This window comes from Peromyscus leucopus, chromosome 8a (assembly GCF_004664715.2).
Source record: "Peromyscus leucopus breed LL Stock chromosome 8a, UCI_PerLeu_2.1, whole genome shotgun sequence".
NCBI classification, from domain to species: domain Eukaryota; kingdom Metazoa; phylum Chordata; class Mammalia; order Rodentia; family Cricetidae; genus Peromyscus; species Peromyscus leucopus.
In genome coordinates this window covers 17054548-17062281 of record NC_051085.1, presented here as the reverse complement: position 1 = coordinate 17062281, position 7734 = coordinate 17054548, and the positions used below count along the sequence as shown (strand labels likewise).

Below are 7734 nucleotides of genomic sequence, written 5' to 3'. Positions count from 1 at the left end.
CTCTGAGCTCCGCTTAATGTTTGGCTGTGGGTCTCTGCATCTGCCCCCATCAGCTGCCATTGGAAGCTTCTCTGATAATGATTGGGCTAGACACCAATCTATGAATATAGCAGAATATAATTAGGAATCATTTCATTGACTTTTTTTTTAACCAGTTGTGTTTGGTTCTACCTTAGATCTCTAGGCCATCCAGCTTCCAATTTCTGGCCTTCCAGGCAGTGTCAGGCATGGGCTCCCTCTCATGGCTTAGGCCTCAAGTTAGACCAGTCATTGGTTGGCCACTCCCAAAAGCTCTGAGCCACCATTGCCCCAGCACATCTTGCTGGCAGGACAGGTTGTGGATGAAAGGCTTTGTGACTGAGTTGGTGCCCCACTCCCACCACTGGAAGCGTTGCCTGGTTACAGAAGGTGGCCAGTTCATGCTCCATATCCCACATTACTAGGAGTCCTCACTAGGGTCATCCTCATAGATTCCAGGAAGTTTCTAGTGCACTAGGTTTCAACATCACTCCCAAATGCCCCTAAAGCATTATTCGGGCTAAACTATTTGAATTTTAAAGGGCAGTAAATCCAAGAATTAGTGTCTGAGTGCTCGGAATTCTACTAAGACCTTTTCCAATCCCACTAAAATGTCTCAGGCAGCTGCAGGGTTTTACTCTTGCCACATCTTAAAGCTCTGAAAGTAAGTGTCTGTGACTCACAAGGCATTGCTTCTAGCATTTCTATGTGACAGACACTACTAGTTGCCTAGCCAATATTGTTCTCACCTCCTTCTCTCCTAAAAAAAAAAAAAAGCCCAATTTTTAATGAAGCTACAGTACACCCAACTAAAATTAACTGCATTTCTTCAGCTGCCTTGCAGCCAGCTATGACCACACAACACAGTCTCTTCTTGCAGTGAAAGCTCAATCGTGTAGGAAATGGAAATGTACTTGCGGAGTGGGCTCCAACCCACCTTGTTTCATGACGGTTTCTTTCGTTAGCTTTCTACCTAAAACTTGGGTGACCAAAAGGAGGGGCATCTATATTGAAACAGGGAGGAAACCAGGAGTATTAAAACCACTTATCAAGCGTTGTGAAGTAGAAAAGGGAGCATGGAGCAATGATGAGTAGATGAGGCACACCTCCATCCCTGAATCCCACTTTTAGCTGGGATCTTACTTCCGAGTACAACTTTCTACTTCCTGTTACATGAGAAAATTATACTATGTAGATTTACATTAGATGAATCAGAACCAAACTCTTTTTGGTTTTTTGAGACAGGGTTTCTTTGTGTAGCCCTGGCTGTCCTCAAACTCACTCTGTAGACCAGGCTGGCCTTGAACTCATGGAGGTCCACCTGCCTCTGGCTCCCAAGTGCCAGGACTAAAGATGTGCATCACTGCTGCCCAGCCAGAACCCAACTCTTAAGTGAGAAAAATGGATACTCTCTGAGATGGGTAGCCAAATTAAAATTGTGTTTAGAGAAAGAACCAATAAATATACTAGGATTTCTTTTAACTGAGGAAGGTATATAAAACACTATAAAACCATGGTTTTTAAAATCAGACATGAGTCTATAAATACAAAAACAGTGTATATACAATACTTAAAGTAATAAGTTAGGAGACTTTTAGATAATGGGAAAATAACATTTAGAAGTGGGATTAAACAGAATAGGATATAATTTTGCTTTATTTGTTACTTATATATTATTTAGTGTATCTATGTGAACGTACATGATCTTATGTGCACCATGTGAGGATGATTTTTTTTAAGATTTATTTGTTTATTATGTATACAGAAGAGAGTGCCAGATCTCATTACAGATGGTTGTGAGCCACCATGTGGTTGCTGGGAATTGAACTCGGAACCTCTGGAAAAACAGTCGGTGCTCTTAACCTCTGAGCCATCTCTCCAGCCCCCGAGGATGATTTTCTTTTTTTAAGTAACAAAGTGGATCTACAGTTCCTAAGATGTCTTGTAAAATCCTTATGAACAAAGGAGACATTATTCAGTAACAGGTCAGGGTTTACCATGATGCTACAATAACTCATCTCTGAAATGCCACAGTCAAAATAATCCATATCCTATTATATTTCATAAGAATTTTTGAAGGTCTATGAACACAATCAAAGTACTCATCTAGTGAAATGAACATGTGTCAACATCTGAGAGAGAGGATGGGGAGGAAGAAGGGAGAGAGAGGGGAGAGAGGGAAGGATTCATGGGAAAGAAGGGAGAGAGCTGGAGAAATTATTCAAGGATCCGAGCACCCAATTGAGCTAGGCAGGAGGAAAGTGAGGATGAGGGACGCTGAGGCTCATGTGCTCCAGCCAGTCTAAGCTTCTAGCCCTAATTTCTCTTCTATACTTAGAGCAGGTCTCTTATCACTTGTGAAGTGAGAGATGTGGAATGTCTCATGATGCTTATAATTTAGCAGCAGAATAGAAAACCAAGACACACTGGCACAAAGAAAATAGTGTGCTGCAGTATATAATTAATGGCTAAATTATACGGTTGGATTTTGAGAACCGCTACAGAAGCTGAGAGCACAGAGAGAGCTGTAAGACCAGGGAGAGCTGGGGAGAGCTTCGTGAAGGAGCTGGGAACAGGGAAAATTCACACAGAGAAAAGTGAGACAGAACTTTCTAAGTAGGAAGGAATGAGTCAAGAATGACTGCAGATTATTAGCTTGTTGGTGGGCAAGAAGGAAGGCTCACTTTGGGAAATAGTGGGAACAGATTTATATATGTAGTATTGGGCTAACACATAGATGCTCTCAAAACCTTGGAAGAAGCAGTTGGGAACAATGAGAAGTAAATTCTATTTCTTAGAGAATAGAGATAATTCACTATGACATTCCCAACTGCACTCAAATCCTCACTGATCAGACAACCCAGCTGCATCCCAAGGACCCAATTTGTACTAAGTATTGGCCCATGGGCCAGCATCTCTCTTCATTGTCCATCACACTCCATTATAAGGGAGGGAACTCAACTTCCAGAGGGAACTGGCACTTCTAAACCTTGGAGAGGAAGAAACTGTTTCTTGCAATGTGAGAAATACTACACAGTGTCAAAAGAAAGATAGTGGATCTTTTTAAAGGTTAAAAAAATGTTGTCTAGAGTAGGAGGCTGAGCTGAAGATGTATCATAGGTGCTGGAGTGTTTTCCTAACACACACAAGCCTTGGTTTCCACCCCCAGCACCACATAAATCAGCCATGGTAGCACACACCTCAGAAAGTACAAGAAGATTAGAAGTTCATCTTTGGCTACATAGTGAGTTTCAGCCCAACCTGTGATACACAAGATGGGAGGAATAAGGAAGAGGGAGAAGAGGGAGAGATGGAAGAGGGAGAGGAGGAATAGGAGAAAAAGGTGAGAGGGGGAAGGAGAGAGAAGGACAGAAGAGAGGAGGGGAGGGGAGAGGGGAGGAGAGAAAAGGGGAGGGGAGGGGAGGGGAGGGGAGGGGAGGGGAGGGGAGGGGAGGGGAACTTAGAATGCCAAAGAACTTTGGCAAAGGCAAATATAGCCACCAGGGTTTCCTGCTTCCTAGAGCTGCTAACCTGAAGGATGCAAACTCATCCTCAGGAGCCTGGTGCAGCTTGGATGGGTGGAGTGTGTTAAACGGTGATTCAGAGGACAGATGAGCTCTAATTCCTGCTCAACCTCCACTCTGCCCTGGGAAAACTCTCAGCATCCTCTTATTTCCATGACCCCATTTAACGCAAATGTAACTGTGAGTGAGGATGCTACAAGGAATTCGCTCAACCTAAATAAGGGCCCCAGAAGGTCTGGATCAATCACAAACAAGAAGAAAAGGAATTGAGTGGCAACCATGCAAGAACCCTACATACACAGCCTCAAAAATCCAACCATGAGACTGCTATATGTAATTATAACCAGTTCTCCTCAAAGCACAGGTTCTGACCCTCATCCCGAGAAATCCTGATTCTGTTCTCTAAAGAACCTGGTTAACCTTTTATTCCAATTCAGTGGGTATTTGTAAAGAATGTTGCTATGTAAGGAATATGTCTTTAGAAAATCAATGCCTATCAAAATAGACTGAACAGATTTTGAAGATTCTTTATTTCATAATCTTTCAATATATGACAGGTTTTTAAAATCTAATTTTAATTTTTTATTTCATACATGACTGCTGTATTTACATTATTTTCACACCTCCCTCTCTCCCTCTAATTCTGCCTCCTACTCCTTCTCAAATTCATGACCTCCTCTTTAATTATAATTGTTGTACACACACACACACACACAGATGCACACACAGACACACACACAGAGACACATAGAGACACACACACAGATGCACAGACAGACAGACAGACAGACACACACACACACACACTCCTAAGTCCATTTGGTGTTGCTTTTGTTTATTTGTGTTTAAGGCTGACCACTCAGAACGTGTAACCTATCAGAGTCTCATCCCTGGAGAAAACTGACTCTCCGTCTCTCAGCAGCCATTGATAGCCTACAGCTCTTCATCTAAGAGTGGGACCTTGTGAAACGTCCCCTGTCCACACTGGTGTATATAGCGTGGCTTTTAAAAATCTGTTTTAGGACAGATATAGTGGAGAACACATTTAATTTTGGAACTTAGGAGGCAGAAGCAAGTAGATCTCTATGAATTCAATGCCAGCTGGGTGTACATAGCAAATTCCCGGACACCCAGGGGTACATGAGACACCATCAAAAAAAATTATATTTATTCTCATAAACTGAAGGGATGGAGTGGCTACTGCTTTGTATTTCAGACCAGCGCATTCGAAGTAGTTTCAATAACTGTAAATGGCTTCTCCTCAGAAAGTATTTCTTTACATTTCAAAGTAAGAATCCAGGATCTTCTCCAGGGAACAAAGGTTCCTGTGCCCATCTCTCAGAAAAGAGGAAACACTGTCTTTCTTATGAGAAAACCCAGATGTGAATTCTCAAGGCTCTTTACTTAATTTGAACCAACCCAACTCATGGTTAAGTGCTGGAGTAAAGTGGAAATGAGGAAGTTACTTGCTGCTGCTCTGTTTCCAAAACTGTTCTCCCTCAGGGTAACTCTAGCTGAATGAAACATTAGAGACAATTCCATGTCAGCTTAGGAAGGGAGTGTCGATGGATCTATGTATACGTGAGAGAAGTTACTCCTTTTGGCAGGCTAAGAGCATGTAGAAATTATATCCAAATGCAGTTTATGCACTTAATGTTGACTACATGTTAAGTGGTATTTTCTACAGTTAACAACTACTAAAGCTTCAGAATAATAACATACAACTCCCAATTTGATATTTCCACAAAGGCAAGGAAAACCACTATCACCTACAGAAATATTTCAAAGAATAATTAACTCTGATAAATAAGTATGACAAAAAAATTGAAGGTTCTATCTCATTTTTCTCAATTCCCAATATCTCTTCCTACAGAATTTTTCCCATCTACTACAACTTCTCAGCATCTCTGTCTGGGAGGAGGGTGTATGTGTTTGTGTGAGTACAGACGTGTGTGCCTGTGTGCAAAGGCCAGAGGTTGGCGGTGGGGGTCTTCCTCATTGCTCTCTACCTTATTTATTTATCTGTTTATATTTCTATTTATTTATTATTGTTTTATTTATTTATTTATTCAGTGAGGCTTTCCAGCTAGCACACCGCAAGGATCTACTCTTTCCACTCCCTTCCTCAGTACTGAGGTCACAAGTATTTGGCATTTTTGTGGGTGTTGGTGATCAAAATGTATATCATCATGTGTATGTGGCAAGTTTTCCCCAACAGAGCCATACCCCCCAGCCTCAGATGGATTTGGTTTTTGATTTTTTTCAGCCAATGACGGTATTTTTCTTTAACACTCTGAAACATGCCTTACCTCCCCAAACACCTTTCATGTCTCCCATGGCCTAAGTATGATTTGTCCTCTCTAAAACTTGTGTCAAGATTTAATAGTGTTGGGTGGGGCTTCAAGAGGTCTCTCTAGGCCAGTGACGACTCTCAGCCTTCCTAACTTTGGTACAGTTCTGCGTGTTGTGGTGACCCCAACCATAAAACTGTTCAGTTGCTACTCCATAGCTGTAATTTTACTACCGTGATGAATCATAATGTAAATATCTGATATTCAGGAGAGATGATATGTGACCCCCCCAAGGGGGTCACAACCCACAGGTTGAGAACTGCCTCTCCAGAGGGAGGCCGAGGAAGAAGAAGGATAACTATAGGTGAGGGGTTCGGCATAAAGCGAAGCTGTCCCTCACTACCTCTCACTTTGCGCCTTCATCTTTTCCATCATCTTAGGATGGAACACGAGGTCCTGGGCACATGCACCCGCCAAACTTTGGACTCCCAGCCTCTGAAACCAGATTGTTTCCTTTATAAATGACCTAGTCTCAAGTGTTGTGGGGTAACCGTAGATAAGAGACAAGACAGGAGCCAGCCACAGCTGTTCCGAAGGATGGTGGCCGTGTTCCTGTGAGCGGGTCTGGGGTCCAGCCAGAGGCCAGAAGGTGAGGCGCCATGAAGCTGTACAGACTCAGTGTCCTTGACAAAAGCCAGCCCAAAGTGGTGCTGCTCAAAGTCCCATACGATGTGTCTTCCTTCAGTTTCTTCCAGAGGTCCAGTGTTCAGGAATTCATGACCTTTACAATTCAATTGTGGAACACTCTGTCAAGGACAGCAGAGTCTCTGTCAAGGAACAGGAGTGTCTTCGTCATGTCTACATCTGGAGTGACAGTCTTGCAGGTGTGGTCATTGCTGACAGCGAATACCCTGCCAGAGTGCTAGAGAAAGGTACTAGATGAATTCTCCAAGCAGATAGGACAGGCTGGCCAGTAGGATCTCCTGCTACAATCCAACACACAGCCCTGGATGGTCACCTTAGTAGATATCAGAACCCCCGAGAAGCTGATTCCATAAGTAAAGCAAGCTGAACTAGAGGAGACCAAAATCATTCTGCATAGCACCATGGAGTCTTTGTTTAGAGTGGGGTGAGAAGCCTGATGACTTGGTATCCAAATCAGAAGTGCTGGGAATACAGTCGAACGCCTTCTATAAAACTACCTGGAAACAATACTCATGCTGTGTAATCATGTGACGTAGCCCACAGAGGCAGGCACCGGACCACCATGTCACATCAGAACTACAGCCCCTGAAGATGAAGGGCTACCCTAGAAGAAGACCTGGAGTCAGGCTGACTGGCTGTTCTTATTTTGAAGTTCTCAGGAGAGGTGAAGGAATGACTTCAGGGTGGGAACACTGATGTTCATATGTGTGGTTATGACTTTGGGAAAGAATCTCAGGTCCTCAAATATGTAATGTTGGGGAAAGGAAACCATAAACTCTAAGTGGCTCTTGAGAGAGAGAGAGAGAGAGAGAGAGAGAGAGAGAGAGAGAGAGAGAGAGAGAGAGAGAGAGAGAGAGAGAGAACATAGTATTGTCCCACTTGCCATCATCATAACTTTATGCTTTTTGAAATACCAAAAGATACTGAGATGCCCGAGTCCATGCAGTTAATTACTTTCAATACTGAACTGAGAACAAAGCAATTAGGCAGGTACATTGAGGTTATTGTCAATAATTCATGTAACCTCTACTTTCATAAGTTAAATTAGTATCCTAAGAGAACAGCCAGTACTTATTTTATTTTTCAAAGCCATAAGACTTGAAAGCAGATAGAGGACCTGTAAGAGCTAAGGTCCTGATCTCAGTAATAGCTCTATAAATTATCATTTAATGTGTTCTCTTTTAAGAAATATCTGT

At 42.6% G+C, this 7734-nt stretch overlaps 1 pseudogene; it reads left to right on the top strand.

Annotated features, from left to right (window-relative positions):
- Nucleotides 1–6492: 6492 nt before the first annotated feature.
- LOC114692568 lies at nt 6493–7069 on the top strand (annotated as a pseudogene).
- Nucleotides 7070–7734: the final 665 nt, after the last annotated feature.